We start from the raw sequence: 21,352 nt of genomic DNA, 5'->3' as shown, positions 1-21,352 counted from the left end.
CATGGCCTCCGCTGAGCACCCCCTGGAACCCCTGGAGCCCCCGGAGCACCTCCAGAGCCACCCCCCACTCCTCCAGACTCTGCCCGGGGAGGGGACACTCTGGCTGGGCATGGCCTCCACTGAGCACCCCCTGGAGCCCCCGGAGCACCTCCAGAGCCACCCCCCACTCCTCCAGACTCTGCCCGGGGAAGGGCCACTCTGGCTGGGCATGGCCTCCACTGAGCACCCCCTGGAACCCCTGGAGCACCTCCAGAGCCACCCCCCACTCCTCCAGACTCACCCCGGGGAAGGGCAACTCTGGCTGGGCATGGCCCCCACTGAGCACCCCCTGGAACCCCTGGAGCCCCTGGAGCACCTCCAGGGCCACCCCCCCACTCCACCAGACTCAGCCCCGACCCGGGCACACTCTTCCCCGGGTCCTGGGCTCCGGGACTCCGGGGATGACCACCGGGGACCAGGCTCTCCCTCCGAACCCGGGGACCCACCCTTAAGCACCCCCTCGCGGGCTAAACCCCTTAGGGGCAGCCGCCTGGAAGCCCGTGCCCTTGGTACTCTGACATGGAAGCCCGTGCCCTTGGTACTCTTAACCACACTTTGAAATTTTTCGAGTATAGTGTACTATTTCGGTTTTTACTCTAAGTCCCTCAGGGGTATAGTGTACTATACTATGATGGTCAGATCACCTCCAGGCCCCAGGGGAGTGCTTTTCTGGGGTCAAACAGTGCACTGATGATGGGGGATTATTTCATTTTGCTCATTTTGGTGTTTTTTCACATTTTAACCCATTTTCACCCCTTTTGCTCACAACTTCATACTACGGCCCGGAAAAACGACAGAGTCCCTCGGGTATAGTGTACTATTGCCGAAAAACGACAGAGTCTTTTCAGGCATAGTGTACTATTTCGGTTTTTACTCTAAGTCCCTCAGGGGCATATGGTGCTATACTCTGATGGTCAGATCACCTCCAGGCCCCAGGGGAGTGCTTTTCTGGGGGCAAACAGTGCACTGATGATGGGGGATTATTTCATTTTGCTCATTTTGGTGTTTTTTCACATTTTAACCCATTTTCACCCCTTTTGCTCACAACTTCATACTACGGCCCGGAAAAACTACAGAGTCCCTCGGGTATAGTGTACTATTGCCGAAAAACGACAGAGTCCCTCGGGTATAGTGTACTATTGCCGAAAAACGACAGAGTCCCTCGGGTATAGTGTACTATTGCCGAAAAACGACAGAGTCCCTCGGGTATAGTGTACTATTGCCGAAAAACGACAGAGTCCCTCGGGTATAGTGTACTATTGCCGAAAAACGACAGAGTCCCTCGGGTATAGTGTACTATTGCCGAAAAACGACAGAGTCCCTCGGGTATAGTGTACTATTGGCTGGAAGCTCGGTTTTTTTTCTAAGTCCAGCAGGGGTATATGGTACTATATTCTGGTGGTCAGATCACCTCCAGGCACCAGGGGAGTGCTTTTCTGGGGGCAAACTGTGCACTGATGATGGGGGATTATTTCATTTTGCTCATTTTGGTGTTTTTTCACATTTTAACCCATTTTCACCCCTTTTGCTCACATCTTCAAACTCGGGCCCTGATTACAAGTTCTGACCAAATGATGACAAACACGGTATTTATTATGTATTTTTTTCATTTTTTTTATTTTTCCAACTTATACATCCATCATTGGTGCCAGGCAGGTTGTGGAGAAAGCAGTGAAGAAAGGAGAGAGCCATCACAGAAAAGATGTCCATCCAGGGTCAAGGTACCCTGCACTTTTACATATCCAAATGACAGCATTTAAAGTTTTTTAGCGTATGGTATCTCTCGTTGCATGGAACCGCACAGAGGCCAACGCCACACTGACGGCACCTGTACTTTGTTTGCCGCCTGCCTTTGGTACGAGAGCGGTCAGAGCACACGGCGCAGTCTGGACGTCCCTCTGCTTGACAAAGCCAATGACGCTCTGTGAGTCTCTGTGGCATTTCACCCTCCGGTCTTGAGCGCCTTTCTTGTTTTTTGGAGTGATCAGCCAGTAATGCATCAATAATGTTCTGAATGTAAACCTTTAAAGGTTTGTGTGGGCCTGGAGTGGATTTGGTGTATATGATGTGTGAGTTGACAATACTTATGCTTATAATGGCATTGAATATGCGATGATACCATTTCCGGGACCTGTGTGGAAAGAGGTATGTCTTCATCCTCTGGTCAGCAGTGTCCACTCCACCCATGTAGGCGTTGTACTGGTCGACACATACAGGTCTTTTGATGTCACGGAAGCCAGTGTCATCTGTCTTGGATCGGATCCTCCTCTGAACACAATCATTTCCATGGACTGTGGACAACATGGTGAGACGTTTAGTATCGTGCCAAGCACAAGCCAGGAGTTTTCCCTTTCTGCAAAAAACTGGGTCATCTCCTTTTTTCAGCTGTAAGACACTTTTACCAAGGCATTTTGGCATCCCCAACCTGGTAATCCTTACCGTCCCACACAGTCCAGTTTCCAAATCTGCTAATTCATTTGCAATTACAGGCGAGGTATAGTAACTGTCCATGTAAATCTCGTGTCCTTTGCCCGTAAAGGGAGAAACCAACTCACGGACAACTGCGTGTGTTGCACTGATGTTGCTTGCATTATTTTTGTACTGTCCAGTGTGCATTGACCAGCGCAAAACATACCCTGAACAGCTTTCACTCAGGGCATACACTCTATAGCCATATTTGTCAGGTTTATTCGGAGAGTAACATTTTAGTGAAGATCTCCCCTTGAAAGCTATTGTCATTTCATCTAAAGAAAGCTCCTTGATTGGACTGTAAACTGCTGCAAATTTGGGAATAATCAAATCTATTATTGGGCGGACTTTGAACAGTTTATCGTGCCCGGGCTCGCCTGTTCTCACATAATCATTATTGTTGACAAAATGAAAGAACGAAAGAATGATTTCAAATCTGTTTCTTGACATTACATTTCCAAATCCAGGCGTTTGTGTAAGCCAAAATGTTCCCCAGTAATCCTCGATTTCAGGTTTCTCAACAAGGCCCATGGAGAGATGCAAAGCGAAGAAAGCTTTCATTTCGGTGACTGATACATCATACCACTCAAGAAATCTTGAATGTGGCTTCAGAATCATAGGTGCCATACACTGATGTGCATATCTATTTGTCTCATCAGTAATGAAAGTCCAAAACTGATCGGTCAGAAAGAGTGACAGAATATCAAATGGATTAGCATCCGTCAGATCCATCTCTCCTGTGTAGCCAACTGGGTCTTCAAAAGGTTTGATCCATGCCTCAAATACCTCGACCTCTCTCAGCATGTCCCAGCTCTCATCCACCGGGCAAGTTTTACTGCAGCCACTGGTTCCACTGGTTCCTCGCCTCCGTCTGTCCTTTGCACCTGTCCGTTGTTTCGAAGTCCCTTCATCTCCACTTGGAAATCCATCGTCACTCTCGGGGAGATAATACCCTTCAGAGTCAGAATCTGCTGTAAATTGCATGCCACGTGTACTTCCTCCAGCCATTTTTTTCCTTACCGGATCTGCCCTGGATCATACCTGGCTAATAAAGGGAAGTTGCACCGAACCGACCAATGACTGAAGTGATTCATTTTCTACTATTATTTCATTAATTTCCTTGTACGGTAAAGTTGCATTTCTGCGACTTTGGCGCTTAAAGGGTTAGGTAACTCTCTTGTCTTTAAGATAATGGTCCAGCAATCAGCACCTAGTAAAATTGCATACTCATGCTGAACCATCAAGATGTAGGTCAAAAAGGGACTATGGTTACACATTTTGAAGCAATTTGAGTCTATTAGGTGTACAAAACCCCATAATTATAATGCACAGGACAATAGCCTCCAAAATCCCGTATTGTGGATTTCAGGTCCATGGTCTTATTGGCTGAACGACAAGCAACATACAAATCACGAGACTTTTTCCATTTAGAATGGGCTTCTTTCAATTACATGCAGAATCAAACACTTTTAGACTGGATTAAAAATGCTTGCTAACAAGCTGATTCCCCAAATATGCACTGTTTGGACTGTTCCTCAACTCTCAACCATCACTGAGGTCTACTTTATACTTCAATCATTTGCTTTGTAATCCTTTCCATATGGTCTAGCGGTTAGGATTCCTGGTTCTCACCCAGGTGGCCCGGGTTCAACTCCTGGTATGGGAACATCCTGCTCTTGGAAGACTTGTATCCACATTACGCACAGCACATGTTGTGAAAACAAGTGTAAAAACCTTTAATTGGTGTCCAGCGAGGCATAGAAAAATATCACGCATTTGGGCGCAGCTTTAATATCTAGTAATCGACCTTTAGCTTTTCCATGCAGTCTAACAGTGGTTGGATTTGAATGCATCCCTTCACAGGGACATGAACCTAAATCTAGCTCCTTAGACCACTCGGCCAGAATATCTAGTGGGGATCCAACACAAACTCAGAATGGCCAGATAGTGCTTCTTACCCAAAATGTTTTCATGCACTCAGTCAAATGCTTTGTTTGAAACAAAACAATATCTCAAATTTGAGAGCAAAATGAACTGTATTCAATATCAAGAAATACTTCTATTTAGCAAAAGCAAAATACAAATCACGAGATTTGTTGCACGTAGAGTGGGCTTCTTTCCATTACATGCAGAACCAAGCACTTTTAGATAGTAAAAATGCTTGCTTAAAAGCTGGTGCCCCAACTGAGCACTGTTCCTTAACCTCTCCAACATCCATGAGGCTTATGTTACACTTCAATCTTTTACACTTGATTCTTACATTTCCCATATGCTCTAGTGGTTAGGATTTCTGTCAACTGGAATTGAATCCTGTCAGCAACGTCTGTTTGGGAGCACAACTTTCAAGCTTTCGTTCCATTTTATAAACCAGCATGTTTCATTTCTCAGCATTTCTTTCAGATCAAGGGCATGTAGGAAATCCTGGGTTCAGTCCCCTGCAGCACCATTCAGTAGTCTGTTCATGGCACAAAGGGAAAGGTGTTGTCTCCAAACCTTGCTTGGAAAAAAATCATGACAGGCAGTAGATGGGGATGTAGCTCAGTGGTAGAGCAAAGTGCTTCTGTGCAAGATCCCAGTTCTGCATTACCTTTGAATCTAGATAACACATTTTGAAGCAATTTGAGTCATTTAGATGTATATAGCCCCGTACGTATAATGCACTGGCCCCCTAAACCAGGTATTTTACGTTCAAGTCCCATCGAAGGAGAGCACTCAGCAGAGTGGCGCAGCGGAAGCGTGCTGGGCCCATAACCCAGAGGTCGATGGATCGAAACCATCCTCTGCTAGAATGTGTTTATTTGCACTGATGTTTTTTCTAATCAGGATTAACCAAGCTAGTCAGCAAAGTGTAGGTTTATTCTCAACTGATGCCGATATAGATGATTGAAGCTGAGTTTCAGCGCGAGCTCCCAGTTCCACCTTCCATTTAATTGAGCAGTATTTTATTTAATCCATCCTACATTGTCATTTCTTTTTTGGGGGAAAAAATAGCTGAGAAGGAACTCTTTCAAGACTATGTTACTTCACAAGTAATCAAAGTCAACGCTATGTTTAAGTAACTCTCTTGTCTTTAAGATAATGGTCCAGCAATCAGCACCTAGTAAAATTGCATACTCATGCTGAACCAACAAGATGTAGGTCAAAAAAGGACTATGGTTACACATTTTGAAGCAATTTGAGTCTATTAGGTGTACAAAACCCCATAATTATAATGCACAGGACAATAGCCTCCAAAATCCCGTATTGTGGATTTCAGGTCCATGGTCTTATTGGCTGAACGACAAGCAACATACAAATCACGAGACTTTTTCCATTTAGAATGGGCTTCTTTCAATTACATGCAGAATCAAACACTTTTAGATTGGATTAAAAATGCTTGCTAACAAGCTGATTCCCCAAATATGCACTGTTTGGACTGTTCCTCAACTCTCAAACATCACTGAGGTCTACTTTATAATTCAATCAGTTGGTTTGTAAACCTTCCCATATGGTCTAGCGGTTAGGATTCCTGGTTCTCACCCAGGTGGCCCGGGTTCAACTCCCGGTATGGGAATATCCTGCTCTTGGAAGACTTGTATCCACATTACGCACAGGACATGTTGTGAAAACAAGTGTAAAAAGCTTTAATTGGTGTCCAGCGAGGCATAGAAAAATATCACGCATTTGGGCGCAGCTTTAATATCTAGTAATCGACCTTTAGCTTTTCCATGCAGTCTAACAGTGGTTGGATTTGAATGCATCCCTTCACAGGGACACGAACCTAAATCTAGCTCCTTAGACCACTCGGCCAGAATATCTAGTGGGGATCCAACACAAACTCAGAATGGCCAGATAGTGCTTCTTACCCAAAATTTTTTCATGCACTCACTCAAATGCTTTGTTTGAAACAAAACAATATCTCAAATTTGAGAGCAAAATGAACTGTATTCAATATCAAGAAATACTTCTATTTAGCAAAAGCAAAATACAAATCACGAGATTTGTTGCACGTAGAGTGGGCTTCTTTCCATTACATGCAGAACCAAGCACTTTTAGATAGTAAAAATGCTTGCTTAAAAGCTGGTGCCCCAACTGAGCACTGTTCCTTAACCTCTCCAACATCCATGAGGCTTATGTTACACTTCAATCTTTTACACTTGATTCTTACATTTCCCATATGCTCTAGTGGTTAGGATTTCTGTCAACTGGAATTGAATCCTGTCAGCAACGTCTGTTTGGGAGCACAACTTTCAAGCTTTCGTTCCATTTTATAAACCAGCATGTTTCATTTCTCAGCATTTCTTTCAGATCAAGGGCATGTAGGAAATCCTGGGTTCAGTCCCCTGCAGCACCATTCAGTAGTCTGTTCATGGCACAAAGGGAAAGGTGTTGTCTCCAAACCTTGCTTGGAAAAAAATCATGACAGGCAGTAGATGGGGATGTAGCTCAGTGGTAGAGCAAAGTGCTTCTGTGCAAGATCCCAGTTCTGCATTACCTTTGAATCTAGATAACACATTTTGAAGCAATTTGAGTCATTTAGATGTATATAGCCCCGTAGGTATAATGCACTGGCCCCCTAAACCAGGTATTTTACGTTCAAGTCCCATCGAAGGAGAGCACTCAGCAGAGTGGCGCAGCGGAAGCGTGCTGGGCCCATAACCCAGAGGTCGATGGATCGAAACCATCCTCTGCTAGAATGTGTTTATTTGCACTGATGTTTTTTCTAATCAGGATTAACCAAGCTAGTCAGCAAAGTGTAGGTTTATTCTCAACTGATGCCGATATAGATGATGGAAGCTGAGTTGCAGCGCGAGCTCCCAGTTCCACCTTCCATTTAATTGAGCAGTATTTTATTTAATCCATCCTACATTGTCATTTCTTTTTTGGGGGAAAAAATAGCTGAGAAGGAACTCTTTCAAGACTATGTTACTTCACAAGTAATCAAAGTCAACGCTATGTTTAAGTAACTCTCTTGTCTTTAAGATAATGGTCCAGCAATCAGCACCTAGTAAAATTGCATACTCATGCTGAACCAACAAGATGTAGGTCAAAAAGGGACTATGGTTACACATTTTGAAGCAATTTGAGTCTATTAGGTGTACAAAACCCAATAATTATAATGCACAGGACAATAGCCTCCAAAATCCCGTATTGTGGATTTCAGGTCCATGGTCTTATTGGCTGAACGACAAGCAACATACAAATCACGAGACTTTTTCCATTTAGAATGGGCTTCTTTCAATTACATGCAGAATCAAACACTTTTAGATTGGATTAAAAATGCTTGCTAACAAGCTGATTCCCCAAATATGCACTGTTTGGACTGTTCCTCAACTCTCAAACATCACTGAGGTCTACTTTATAATTCAATCAGTTGGTTTGTAATCCTTCCCATATGGTCTAGCGGTTAGGATTCCTGGTTCTCACCCAGGTGGCCCGGGTTCAACTCCCGGTATGGGAATATCCTGCTCTTGGAAGACTTGTATCCACATTACGCACAGGACATGTTGTGAAAACAAGTGTAAAAAGCTTTAATTGGTGTCCAGCGAGGCATAGAAAAATATCACGCATTTGGGCGCAGCTTTAATATCTAGTAATCGACCTTTAGCTTTTCCATGCAGTCTAACAGTGGTTGGATTTGAATGCATCCCTTCACAGGGACACGAACTTAAATCTAGCTCCTTAGACCACTCGGCCAGAATATCTAGTGGGGATCCAACACAAACTCAGAATGGCCAGATAGTGCTTCTTACCCAAAATTTTTTCATGCACTCACTCAAATGCTTTGTTTGAAACAAAACAATATCTCAAATTTGAGAGCAAAATGAACTGTATTCAATATCAAGAAATACTTCTATTTAGCAAAAGCAAAATACAAATCACGAGATTTGTTGCACGTAGAGTGGGCTTCTTTCCATTACATGCAGAACCAAGCACTTTTAGATAGTAAAAATGCTTGCTTAAAAGCTGGTGCCCCAACTGAGCACTGTTCCTTAACCTCTCCAACATCCATGAGGCTTATGTTACACTTCAATCTTTTACACTTGATTCTTACATTTCCCATATGCTCTAGTGGTTAGGATTTCTGTCAACTGGAATTGAATCCTGTCAGCAACGTCTGTTTGGGAGCACAACTTTCAAGCTTTCGTTCCATTTTATAAACCAGCATGTTTCATTTCTCAGCATTTCTTTCAGATCAAGGGCATGTAGGAAATCCTGGGTTCAGTCCCCTGCAGCACCATTCAGTAGTCTGTTCATGGCACAAAGGGAAAGGTGTTGTCTCCAAACCTTGCTTGGAAAAAAATCATGACAGGCAGTAGATGGGGATGTAGCTCAGTGGTAGAGCAAAGTGCTTCTGTGCAAGATCCCAGTTCTGCATTACCTTTGAATCTAGATAACACATTTTGAAGCAATTTGAGTCATTTAGATGTATATAGCCCCGTAGGTATAATGCACAGGCCCCCTAAACCAGGTATTTTACGTTCAAGTCCCATCGAAGGAGAGCACTCAGCAGAGTGGCGCAGCGGAAGCGTGCTGGGCCCATAACCCAGAGGTCGATGGATCGAAACCATCCTCTGCTAGAATGTGTTACTTTGCACTGATGGCTTTTCTAATCAGGATTAACCAAGCTAGTCAGCAAAGTGTAGGTTTATTCTCAACTGATGCCGATATAGATGATGGAAGCTGAGTTTCAGCGCGAGCTCCCAGTTCCACCTTCCATTTAATCGAGCAGTATTTTATTTAATCCATCCTACATTGTCATTTCTTTTTTGGGGGGAAAAATAGCTGAGAAGGAACTCTTTCAAGACTATGTTACTTCACAAGTAATCAAAGTCAACGCTATGTTTAAGTAACTCTCTTGTCTTTAAGATAATGGTCCAGCAATCAGCACCTAGTAAAATTGCATACTCATGCTGAACCAACAAGATGTAGGTCAAAAAAAGGACTATGGTTACACATTTTGAAGCAATTTGAGTCTATTAGGTGTACAAAACCCCATAATTATAATGCACAGGACAATAGCCTCCAAAATCCCGTATTGTGGATTTCAGGTCCATGGTCTTATTGGCTGAACGACAAGCAACATACAAATCACGAGACTTTTTCCATTTAGAATGGGCTTCTTTCAATTACATGCAGAATCAAACACTTTTAGATTGGATTAAAAATGCTTGTTAACAAGCTGATTCCCCAAATATGCACTGTTTGGACTGTTCCTCAACTCTCAAACATCACTGAGGTCTACTTTATAATTCAATCAGCTGCTTTGTTATCCTTCCCATATGGTCTAGCGGTTAGGATTCCTGGTTCTCACCCAGGTGGCCCGGGTTCAACTCCCGGTATGGGAATATCCTGCTCTTGGAAGACTTGTATCCACATTACGCACAGGACATGTTGTGAAAACTAGTGTAAAAAGCTTTAATTGGTGTCCATCGAGGCATAGAAAAATATCATGCATTTGGGCGCAGCTTTAATATCTAGTAATCGACCTTTAGCTTTTCCATGCAGTCTAACAGTTGTTGGATTTGAATGCATCCCTTCACAGGGACACGAACCTAAATCTAGCCCCTTAGACCACTCGGCCAGAATATCTAGTAGGGATCCAACACAAACTCAGAATGGCCAGATAGTGCTTCTTACCCAAAATGTTTTCATGCACTCAGTCAAATGCTTTGTTTGAAACAAAACAATATCTCAAATTTGAGAGCAAAATGAACTGTATTCAATATCAAGAAATACTTCTATTTAGCAAAAGTAAAATACAAATTACGAGATTTGTTGCACGTGGAGTGGGCTTCTTTCCATTACATGCAGAACCAAGCACTTTTAGATAGTAAAAATGCTTGCTTAAAAGCTGGTGCCCCAACTGAGCACTGTTCCTTAACCTCTCCAACATCCATGAGGCTTATGTTACACTTCAATCTTTTACACTTGATTCTTACATTTCCCATATGCTCTAGTGGTTAGGATATCTGTCAACTGGAATTGAATCCTGTCAGCAACGTCTGTTTGGGAGCACAACTTTCAAGCTTTCGTTCCATTTTATAAACCAGCATGTTTCATTTCTCAGCATTTCTTTCAGATCAAGGGCATGTAGGAAATCCTGGGTTCAGTCCCCTGCAGCGCCATTCAGTAGTCTGTTCATGGCACAAAGGGAAAGGTGTTGTCTCCAAACCTTGCTTGGAAAAAAATCATGACAGGCAGTAGATGGGGATGTAGCTCAGTGGTAGAGCACAGTGCTTCTGTGCAAGATCCCAGTTCTGCATTACCTTTGAATCTAGATAACACATTTTGAAGCAATTTGAGTCATTTAGATGTATATAGCCCCGTAGATATAATGCACTGGCCCCCTAAACCAGGTATTTTAGGTTCAAGTCCCATCGAAGGAGAGCACTCAGCAGAGTGGCGCAGCGGAAGCGTGCTGGGCCCATAACCCAGAGGTCGATGGATCGAAACCATCCTCTACTAGAATGTGTTACTTTGCACTGATGGCTTTTCTAATCCGGATTAACCAAGCTAGTCAGCAAAGTGTAGGTTTATTCTCAACTGACGCCGATATAGATGATGGAAGCTGAGTTTCAGCGCGAGCTCCCAGTTCCACCTTCCATTTAATCGAGCAGCACTTTTATTTAATCCATCCTACATTGTCATTTCTTTTTTGGGGGGAAAAATAGCTGAGAAGGAACTCTTTCAAGACTATGTTACTTCACAAGTAATCAAAGTCAACGCTATGTTTAAGTAACTCTCTTGTCTTTAAGATAATGGTCCAGCAATCAGCACCTAGTAAAATTGCATACTCATGCTGAACCAACAAGATGTAGGTAAAAAAAGGACTATGGTTACACATTTTGAAGCAATTTGAGTCTATTAGGTGTACAAAACCCCATAATTATAATGCACAGGACAATAGCCTCCAAAATCCCGTATTGTGGATTTCAGGTCCATGGTCTTGTTTGGCTGAACGACAAGCAACATACAAATCACGAGACTTTTTCCATTTAGAATGGGCTTCTTTCAATTACATGCAGAATCAAACACTTTTAGATTGGATTAAAAATGCTTGCTAACAAGCTGATTCCCCAAATATGCACTGTTTGGACTGTTCCTCAACTCTCAAACATCACTGAGGTCTACTTTATAATTCAATCAGCTGCTTTGTTATCCTTCCCATATGGTCTAGCGGTTAGGATTCCTGGTTCTCACCCAGGTGGCCCGGGTTCAACTCCCGGTATGGGAATATCCTGCTCTTGGAAGACTTGTATCCACATTACGCACAGGACATGTTGTGAAAACAAGTGTAAAAAGCTTTAATTGGTGTCCAGCGAGGCATAGAAAAATATCACGCATTTGGGCGCAGCTTTAATATCTAGTAATCGACCTTTAGCTTTTCCATGCTGTCTAACAGTGGTTGGATTTGAATATATCCCTTCACAGGGACACGAACCTAAATCTAGCCCCTTAGACCACTCGGCCAGAATATCTAGTAGGGATCCAACACAAACTCAGAATGGCCAGATAGTGCTTCTTACCCAAAATGTTTTCATGCACTTAGTCAAATGCTTTGTTTGAAACAAAACAATATCTCAAATTTGAGAGCAAAATGAACTGTATTCAATATCAAGAAATAATTCTATTTAGCAAAAGCAAAATACAAATCACGAGATTTGTTGCACGTAGAGTGGGCTTCTTTCCATTACATGCAGAACCAAGCACTTTTAGATAGTAAAAATGCTTGCTTAAAAGCTGGTGCCCCAACTGAGCACTGTTCCTTAACCTCTCCAACATCCATGAGGCTTATGTTACACTTCAATCTTTTACACTTGATTCTTACATTTCCCATATGCTCTAGTGGTTAGGATTTCTGTCAACTGGAATTGAATCCTGTCAGCAACGTCTGTTTGGGAGCACAACTTTCAAGCTTTCGTTCCATTTTATAAACCAGCATGTTTCATTTCTCAGCATTTCTTTCAGATCAAGGGCATATAGGAAATCCTGGGTTCAGTCCCCTGCAGCACCATTCAGTAGTCTGTTCATGGCACAAAGGGAAAGGTGTTGTCTCCAAACCTTGCTTGGAAAAAAATCATGACAGGCAGTAGATGGGGATGTAGCTCAGTGGTAGAGCACAGTGCTTCTGTGCAAGATCCCAGTTCTGCATTACCTTTGAATCTAGATAACACATTTTGAAGCAATTTGAGTCATTTAGATGTATATAGCCCCGTAGATATAATGCACTGGCACCCTAAACCAGGTATTTTAGGTTCAAGTCCCATCGAAGGAGAGCACTCAGCAGAGTGGCGCAGCGGAAGCGTGCTGGGCCCATAACCCAGAGGTCGATGGATCGAAACCATCCTCTACTAGAATGTGTTACTTTGCACTGATGGCTTTTCTAATCCGGATTAACCAAGCTAGTCAGCAAAGTGTAGGTTTATTCTCAACTGACGCCGATATAGATGATGGAAGCTGAGTTTCAGCGCGAGCTCCCAGTTCCACCTTCCATTTAATCGAGCAGCACTTTTATTTAATCCATCCTACATTGTCATTTCTTTTTTGGGGGGAAAAATAGCTGAGAAGGAACTCTTTCAAGACTATGTTACTTCACAAGTAATCAAAGTCAACGCTATGTTTAAGTAACTCTCTTGTCTTTAAGATAATGGTCCAGCAATCAGCACCTAGTAAAATTGCATACTCATGCTGAACCAACAAGATGTAGGTCAAAAAAGGACTATGGTTACACATTTTGAAGCAATTTGAGTCTATTAGGTGTACAAAACCCCATAATTATAATGCACAGGACAATAGCCTCCAAAATCCCGTATTGTGGATTTCAGGTCCATGGTCTTGTTTGGCTGAACGACAAGCAACATACAAATTACGAGACTTTTTCCATTTAGAATGGGCTTCTTTCAATTACATGCAGAATCAAACACTTTTAGATTGGATTAAAAATGCTTGCTAACAAGCTGATTCCCCAAATATGCACTGTTTGGACTGTTCCTCAACTCTCAAACATCACTGAGGTCTACTTTATAATTCAATCAGCTGCTTTGTTATCCTTCCCATTTGGTCTAGCGGTTAGGATTCCTGGTTCTCACCCAGGTGGCCCGGGTTCAACTCCCGGTATGGGAATATCCTGCTCTTGGAAGACTTGTATCCACATTACGCACAGGACATGTTGTGAAAACAAGTGTAAAAAGCTTTAATTGGTGTCCAGCGAGGCATAGAAAAATATCACGCATTTGGGCGCAGCTTTAATATCTAGTAATCGACCTTTAGCTTTTCCATGCAGTCTAACAGTGGTTGGATTTGAATATATCCCTTCACAGGGACACGAACCTAAATCTAGCCCCTTAGACCACTCGGCCAGAATATCTAGTAGGGATCCAACACAAACTCAGAATGGCCAGATAGTGCTTCTTACCCAAAATGTTTTCATGCACTTAGTCAAATGCTTTGTTTGAAACAAAACAATATCTCAAATTTGAGAGCAAAATGAACTGTATTCAATATCAAGAAATAATTCTATTTAGCAAAAGCAAAATACAAATCACGAGATTTGTTGCACGTAGAGTGGGCTTCTTTCCATTACATGCAGAACCAAGCACTTTTAGATAGTAAAAATGCTTGCTTAAAAGCTGGTGCCCCAACTGAGCACTGTTCCTTAACCTCTCCAACATCCATGAGGCTTATGTTACACTTCAATCTTTTACACTTGATTCTTACATTTCCCATATGCTCTAGTGGTTAGGATTTCTGTCAACTGGAATTGAATCCTGTCAGCAACGTCTGTTTGGGAGGACAACTTTCAAGCTTTCGTTCCATTTTATAAACCAGCATGTTTCATTTCTCAGCATTTCTTTCAGATCAAGGGCATGTAGGAAATCCTGGGTTCAGTCCCCTGCAGCGCCATTCAGTAGTCTGTTCATGGCACAAAGGGAAAGGTGTTGTCTCCAAACCTTGCTTGGAAAAAAATCATGACAGGCAGTAGATGGGGATGTAGCTCAGTGGTAGAGCACAGTGCTTCTGTGCAAGATCCCAGTTCTGCATTACCTTTGAATCTAGATAACACATTTTGAAGCAATTTGAGTCATTTAGATGTATATAGCCCCGTAGATATAATGCACTGGCCCCCTAAACCAGGTATTTTATGTTCAAGTCCCATCGAAGGAGAGCACTCAGCAGAGTGGCGCAGCGGAAGCGTGCTGGGCCCATAACCCAGAGGTCGATGGATCGAAACCATCCTCTGCTAGAATGTGTTTATTTGCACTGATGTTTTTTCTAATCAGGATTAACCAAGCTAGTCAGCAAAGTGTAGGTTTATTCTCAACTGATGCCGATATAGATGATGGAAGCTGAGTTTCAGCGCGAGCTCCCAGTTCCACCTTCCATTTAATCGAGCAGCACTTTTATTTAATCCATCCTACATTGTCATTTCTTTTTTGGGGGGAAAAATAGCTGAGAAGGAACTCTTTCAAGACTATGTTACTTCACAAGTAATCAAAGTCAACGCTATGTTTAAGTAACTCTCTTGTCTTTAAGATAATGGTCCAGCAATCAGCACCTAGTAAAATTGCATACTCATGCTGAACCAACAAGATGTAGGTCAAAAAAGGACTATGGTTACACATTTTGAAGCAATTTGAGTCTATTAGGTGTACAAAACCCCATAATTATAATGCACAGGACAATAGCCTCCAAAATCCCGTATTGTGGATTTCAGGTCCATGGTCTTATTGGCTGAACGACAAGCAACATACAAATCACGAGACTTTTTCCATTTAGAATGGGCTTCTTTCAATTACATGCAGAATCAAACACTTTTAGATTGGATTAAAAATGCTTGTTAACAAGCTGATTCCCCAAATATGCACTGTTTGGACTGTTCCTCAACTCTCAAACATCACTGAGGTCTACTTTATAATTCAATCAGCTGCTTTGTTATCCTTCCCATTTGGTCTAGCGGTTAGGATTCCTGGTTCTCACCCAGGTGGCCCGGGTTCAACTCCCCGTATGGGAATATCCTGCTCTTGGAAGACTTGTATCCACATTACGCACAGGACATGTTGTGAAAACAAGTGTAAAAAGCTTTAATTGGTGTCCAGCGAGGCATAGAAAAATATCACGCATTTGGGCGCAGCTTTAATATCTAGTAATCGACCTTTAGCTTTTCCATGCAGTCTAACAGTGGTTGGATTTGAATGCATCCCTTCACAGGGACACGAACCTAAATCTAGCCCCTTAGACCACTCGGCCAGAATATCTGGTAGGGATCCAACACAAACTCAGAATGGCCAGATAGTGCTTCTTACCCAAAATGTTTTCATGCACTCAGTCAAATGCTTTGTTTGAAACAAAACAATATCTCAAATTTGAGAGCAAAATGAACTGTATTCAATATCAAGAAATACTTCTATTTAGCAAAAGCAAAATACAAATCACGAGATTTGTTGCACGTAGAGTGGGCTTCTTTCCATTACATGCAGAACCAAGCACTTTTAGATAGTAAAAATGCTTGCTTAAAAGCTGGTGCCCCAACTGAGCACTGTTCCTTAACCTCTCCAACATCCATGAGGCTTATGTTACACTTCAATCTTTTACACTTGATTCTTACATTTCCCATATGCTCTAGTGGTTAGGATTTCTGTCAACTGGAATTGAATCCTGTCAGCAACGTCTGTTTGGGAGGACAACTTTCAAGCTTTCGTTCCATTTTATAAACCAGCATGTTTCATTTCTCAGCATTTCTTTCAGATCAAGGGCATGTAGGAAATCCTGGGTTCAGTCCCCTGCAGCACCATTCAGTAGTCTGTTCATGGCACAAAGGGAAAGGTGTTGTCTCCAAACCTTGCTTGGAAAAAAATCATGACAGGCAGTAGATGGGGATGTAGCTCAGTGGTAGAGCACAGTGCTTCTGTGCAAGATCCCAGTTCTGCATTACCTTTGAATCTAGATAACACATTTTGAAGCAATTTGAGTCATTTAGATGTATATAGCCCCGTAGGTATAATGCACTGGCCCCCTAAACCAGGTATTTTAGGTTCAAGTCCCATCAAAGGAGAGCACTCAGCAGAGTGGCGCAGCGGAAGCGTGCTGGGCCCATAACCCAGAGGTCGATGGATCGAAACCATCCTCTGCTAGTATGTGTTCATTTGCACCGATGGCTTTTCTAATCAGGATTAACCAAGCTAGTCAGCAAAGTGTAGGTTTATTCTCAACTGATGCCGATATAGATGATGGAAGCTGAGTTTCAGCGCGAGCTCCCAGTTCCACCTTCCATTTAATCGAGCAGCATTTTTATTTAATCCATCCTACATTGTCATTTCTTTTTTGGGGGGAAAAATAGCTGAGAAGGAACTCTTTCAAGACTATGTTACTTCACAAGTAATCAAAGTCAACGCTATGTTTAAGTAACTCTCTTGTCTTTAAGATAATGGTCCAGCAATCAGCACCTAGTAAAATTGCATACTCATGCTGAACCAACAAGATGTAGGTCAAAAAAGGACTATGGTTACACATTTTGAAGCAATTTGAGTCTATTAGGTGTACAAAACCCCATAATTATAATGCACAGGACAATAGCCTCCAAAATCCCGTATTGTGGATTTCAGGTCCATGGTCTTATTGGCTGAACGACAAGCAACATACAAATCACGAGACTTTTTCCATTTAGAATGGGCTTCTTTCAATTACATGCAGAATCAAACACTTTTAGATTGGATTAAAAATGCTTGCTAACAAGCTGATTCCCCAAATATGCACTGTTTGGACTGTTCCTCAACTCTCAAACATCACTGAGGTCTACTTTATAATTCAATCAGTTGCTTTGAAATCCTTCCCATATGGTCTAGCGGTTAGGATTCCTGGTTCTCACCCAGGTGGCCCGGGTTCAACTCCCGGTATGGGAATATCCTGCTCTTGGAAGACTTGTATCCACATTACATACAGGACATGTTGTGAAAACAAGTGTAAAAACCTTTAATTGGTGTCCAGCAAGGCATAGAAAAATATCACGCATTTGGGCGCAGCTTTAATATCTAGTTATCGACCTTTAGCTTTTCCATGCAGTCTAACAGTTGTTGGATTTGAATGCATCCCTTCACAGGGACACGAACCTAAATCTAGCCCCTTAGACCACTCAGCCAGAATATCTGGTAGGGATCCAACACAAACTCAGAATGGCCAGATAGTGCTTCTTACCCAAAATGTTTTCATGCACTCAGTCAAATGCTTTGTTTGAAACAAAACAATATCTCAAATTTGAGAGCAAAATGAACTGTATTCAATATCAAGAAATAATTCTATTTAGCAAAAGCAAAATACAAATCACGAGATTTGTTGCACGTAGAGTGGGCTTCTTTCCATTACATGCAGAACCAAGCACTTTTAGATAGTAAAAATGCTTGCTTAAAAGCTGGTGCCCCAACTGAGCACTGTTCCTTAACCTCTCCAACATCCATGAGGCTTATGTTACACTTCAATCTTTTACACTTGATTCTTACATTTCCCATATGCTCTAGTGGTTAGGATTTCTGTCAACTGGAATTGAATCCTGTCAGCAACGTCTGTTTGGGAGGACAACTTTCAAGCTTTCGTTCCATTTTATAAACCAGCATGTTTCATTTCTCAGCATTTCTTTCAGATCAAGGGCATATAGGAAATCCTGGGTTCAGTCCCCTGCAGCACCATTCAGTAGTCTGTTCATGGCACAAAGGGAAAGGTGTTGTCTCCAAACCTTGCTTGGAAAAAAATCATGACAGGCAGTAGATGGGGATGTAGCTCAGTGGTAGAGCACAGTGCTTCTGTGCAAGATCCCAGTTCTGCATTACCTTTGAATCTAGATAACACATTTTGAAGCAATTTGAGTCATTTAGATGTATATAGCCCCGTAGATATAATGCACTTGCCCCCTAAACCAGGTATTTTAGGTTCAAGTCCCATCGAAGGAGAGCACTCAGCAGAGTGGCGCAGCGGAAGCGTGCTGGGCCCATAACCCAGAGGTCGATGGATCGAAACCATCCTCTACTAGAATGTGTTACTTTGCACTGATGGCTTTTCTAATCCGGATTAACCAAGCTAGTCAGCAAAGTGTAGGTTTATTCTCAACTGATGCCGATATAGATGATGGAAGCTGAGTTTCTGCGCGAGCTCCCAGTTCCACCTTCCATTTAATCGAGCAGCACTTTTATTTAATCCATCCTACATTGTCAATTCTTTTTTGGGGGGAAAAATAGCTGAGAAGGAACTCTTTCAAGACTATGTTACTTCACAAGTAATCAAAGTCAACGCTATGTTTAAGTAACTCTCTTGTCTTTAAGATAATGGTCCAGCAATCAGCACCTAGTAAAATTGCATACTCATGCTGAACCAACAAGATGTAGGTCAAAAAAGGACTATGGTTACACATTTTGAAGCAATTTGAGTCTATTAGGTGTACAAAACCCCATAATTATAATGCACAGGACAATAGCCTCCAAAATCCCGTATTGTGGATTTCAGGTCCATGGTCTTATTGGCTGAACGACAAGCAACATACAAATCACGAGACTTTTTCCATTTAGAATGGGCTTCTTTCAATTACATGCAGAATCAAACACTTTTAGATTGGATTAAAAATGCTTGTTAACAAGCTGATTCCCCAAATATGCACTGTTTGGACTGTTCCTCAACTCTCAAACATCACTGAGGTCTACTTTATAATTCAATCAGCTGCTTTGTTATCCTTCCCATATGGTCTAGCGGTTAGGATTCCTGGTTCTCACCCAGGTGGCCCGGGTTCAACTCCCGGTATGGGAATATCCTGCTCTTGGAAGACTTGTATCCACATTACGCACAGGACATGTTGTGAAAACAAGTGTAAAAAGCTTTAATTGGTGTCCAGCGAGGCATAGAAAAATATCACGCATTTGGGCGCAGCTTTAATATCTAGTAATCGACCTTTAGCTTTTCCATGCAGTCTAACAGTGGTTGGATTTGAATGCATCCCTTCACAGGGACACGAACCTAAATCTAGCCCCTTAGACCACTCGGCCAGAATATCTGGTAGGGATCCAACACAAACTCAGAATGGCCAGATAGTGCTTCTTACCCAAAATGTTTTCATGCACTTAGTCAAATGCTTTGTTTGAAACAAAACAATATCTCAAATTTGAGAGCAAAATGAACTGTATTCAATATCAAGAAATAATTCTATTTAGCAAAAGCAAAATACAAATCACGAGATTTGTTGCACGTAGAGTGGGCTTCTTTCCATTACATGCAGAACCAAGCACTTTTAGATAGTAAAAATGCTTGCTTAAAAGCTGGTGCCCCAACTGAGCACTGTTCCTTAACCTCTCCAACATCCATGAGGCTTATGTTACACTTCAATCTTTTACACTTGATTCTTACATTTCCCATATGCTCTAGTGGTTAGGATTTCTGTCAACTGGAATTGAATCCTGTCAGCAACGTCTGTTTGGGAGGACAACTTTCAAGCTTTCGTTCCATTTTATAAACCAGCATGTTTCATTTCTCAGCATTTCTTTCAGATCAAGGGCATGTAGGAAATCCTGGGTTCAGTCCCCTGCAGCACCATTCAGTAGTCTGTTCATGGCACAAAGGGAAAGGTGTTGTCTCCAAACCTTGCTTGGAAAAAAATCATGACAGGCAGTAGATGGGGATGTAGCTCAGTGGTAGAGCACAGTGCTTCTGTGCAAGATCCCAGTTCTGCATTACCTTTGAATCTAGATAACACATTTTGAAGCAATTTGAGTCATTTAGATGTATATAGCCCCGTAGATATAATGCACTGGCCCCCTAAACCAGGTATTTTAGGTTCAAGTCCCATCGAAGGAGAGCACTCAGCAGAGTGGCGCAGCGGAAGCGTGCTGGGCCCATAACCCAGAGGTCGATGGATCGAAACCATCCTCTACTAGAATGTGTTACTTTGCACTGATGGCTTTTCTAATCCGGATTAACCAAGCTAGTCAGCAAAGTGTAGGTTTATTCTCAACTGACGCCGATATAGATGATGGAAGCTGAGTTTCAGCGCGAGCTCCCAGTTCCACCTTCCATTTAATCGAGCAGCACTTTTATTTAATCCATCCTACATTGTCATTTCTTTTTTGGGGGGAAAAATAGCTGAGAAGGAACTCTTTCAAGACTATGTTACTTCACAAGTAATCAAAGTCAACGCTATGTTTAAGTAACTCTCTTGTCTTTAAGATAATGGTCCAGCAATCAGCACCTAGTAAAATTGCATACTCATGCTGAACCAACAAGATGTAGGTCAAAAAAGGACTATGGTTACACATTTTGAAGCAATTTGAGTCTATTAGGTGTACAAAACCCCATAATTATAATGCACAGGACAATAGCCTCCAAAATCCCGTATTGTGGATTTCAGGTCCATGGTCTTATTGGCTGAACGACAAGCAACATACAAATCACGAGACTTTTTCCATTTAGAATGGGCTTCTTTCAATTACATGCAGAATCAAACACTTTTAGATTGGATTAAAAATGCTTGCTAACAAGCTGATTCCCCAAATATGCACTGTTTGGACTTTTCCTCAACTCTCAAACTTCACTGAGGTCTACTTTATAATTCAATCAGTTGCTTTGAAATCCTTCCCATATGGTCTAGCAGTTAGGATTCCTGGTTCCCACCCAGGTGGCCCGGGTTCAACTCCCGGTATGGGAATATCCTGCTCTTGGAAGACTTGTATCCACATTACGCACAGGACATGTTGTGAAAACAAGTGTAAAAACCTTTAATTGGTGTCCAGCGAGGCATAGAAAAATATCACGCATTTGGGCGCAGCTTTAATATCTAGTAATCGACCTTTAGCTTTTCCATGCAGTCTAACAGTGGTTGGATTTGAATGCA

At 42.2% G+C, this 21,352-nt stretch overlaps 9 non-coding genes across 9 annotated transcripts; all 9 read left to right on the top strand.

Annotated features, from left to right (window-relative positions):
• Positions 1 to 4,102: 4,102 nt before the first annotated feature.
• On the top strand, positions 4,103 to 4,174 carry trnae-cuc (transfer RNA glutamic acid (anticodon CUC)). Its single transcript has one exon. It is a non-coding gene; the product is annotated as a tRNA-Glu (tRNA).
• Positions 4,175 to 5,989: 1,815 nt separating this feature from the next.
• On the top strand, positions 5,990 to 6,061 carry trnae-cuc (transfer RNA glutamic acid (anticodon CUC)). The gene has a single exon. It is a non-coding gene; the product is annotated as a tRNA-Glu (tRNA).
• Positions 6,062 to 7,876: 1,815 nt separating this feature from the next.
• trnae-cuc (transfer RNA glutamic acid (anticodon CUC)) lies at positions 7,877 to 7,948 on the top strand. The gene has a single exon. It is a non-coding gene; the product is annotated as a tRNA-Glu (tRNA).
• A 1,816-nt stretch (positions 7,949 to 9,764) lies between these two features.
• On the top strand, positions 9,765 to 9,836 carry trnae-cuc (transfer RNA glutamic acid (anticodon CUC)). The gene has a single exon. It is a non-coding gene; the product is annotated as a tRNA-Glu (tRNA).
• A 1,817-nt stretch (positions 9,837 to 11,653) lies between these two features.
• On the top strand, positions 11,654 to 11,725 carry trnae-cuc (transfer RNA glutamic acid (anticodon CUC)). Its single transcript has one exon. It is a non-coding gene; the product is annotated as a tRNA-Glu (tRNA).
• Positions 11,726 to 13,542: 1,817 nt separating this feature from the next.
• On the top strand, positions 13,543 to 13,614 carry trnae-cuc (transfer RNA glutamic acid (anticodon CUC)). Its single transcript has one exon. It is a non-coding gene; the product is annotated as a tRNA-Glu (tRNA).
• Positions 13,615 to 17,318: 3,704 nt separating this feature from the next.
• trnae-cuc (transfer RNA glutamic acid (anticodon CUC)) lies at positions 17,319 to 17,390 on the top strand. Its single transcript has one exon. It is a non-coding gene; the product is annotated as a tRNA-Glu (tRNA).
• Positions 17,391 to 19,206: 1,816 nt separating this feature from the next.
• On the top strand, positions 19,207 to 19,278 carry trnae-cuc (transfer RNA glutamic acid (anticodon CUC)). The gene has a single exon. It is a non-coding gene; the product is annotated as a tRNA-Glu (tRNA).
• Positions 19,279 to 21,094: 1,816 nt separating this feature from the next.
• Positions 21,095 to 21,166, top strand: trnag-ccc (transfer RNA glycine (anticodon CCC)). Its single transcript has one exon. It is a non-coding gene; the product is annotated as a tRNA-Gly (tRNA).
• Positions 21,167 to 21,352: the final 186 nt, after the last annotated feature.

This window comes from Eucyclogobius newberryi, unplaced genomic scaffold (assembly GCF_026437365.1).
Source record: "Eucyclogobius newberryi isolate DKJ021-1_F unplaced genomic scaffold, fEucNew1.0.hap1 SCAF_29, whole genome shotgun sequence".
Classification (NCBI taxonomy): Eukaryota; Metazoa; Chordata; class Actinopteri; order Gobiiformes; family Gobiidae; genus Eucyclogobius; species Eucyclogobius newberryi.
This window is presented reverse-complemented; position numbering and strand designations above follow the sequence as displayed.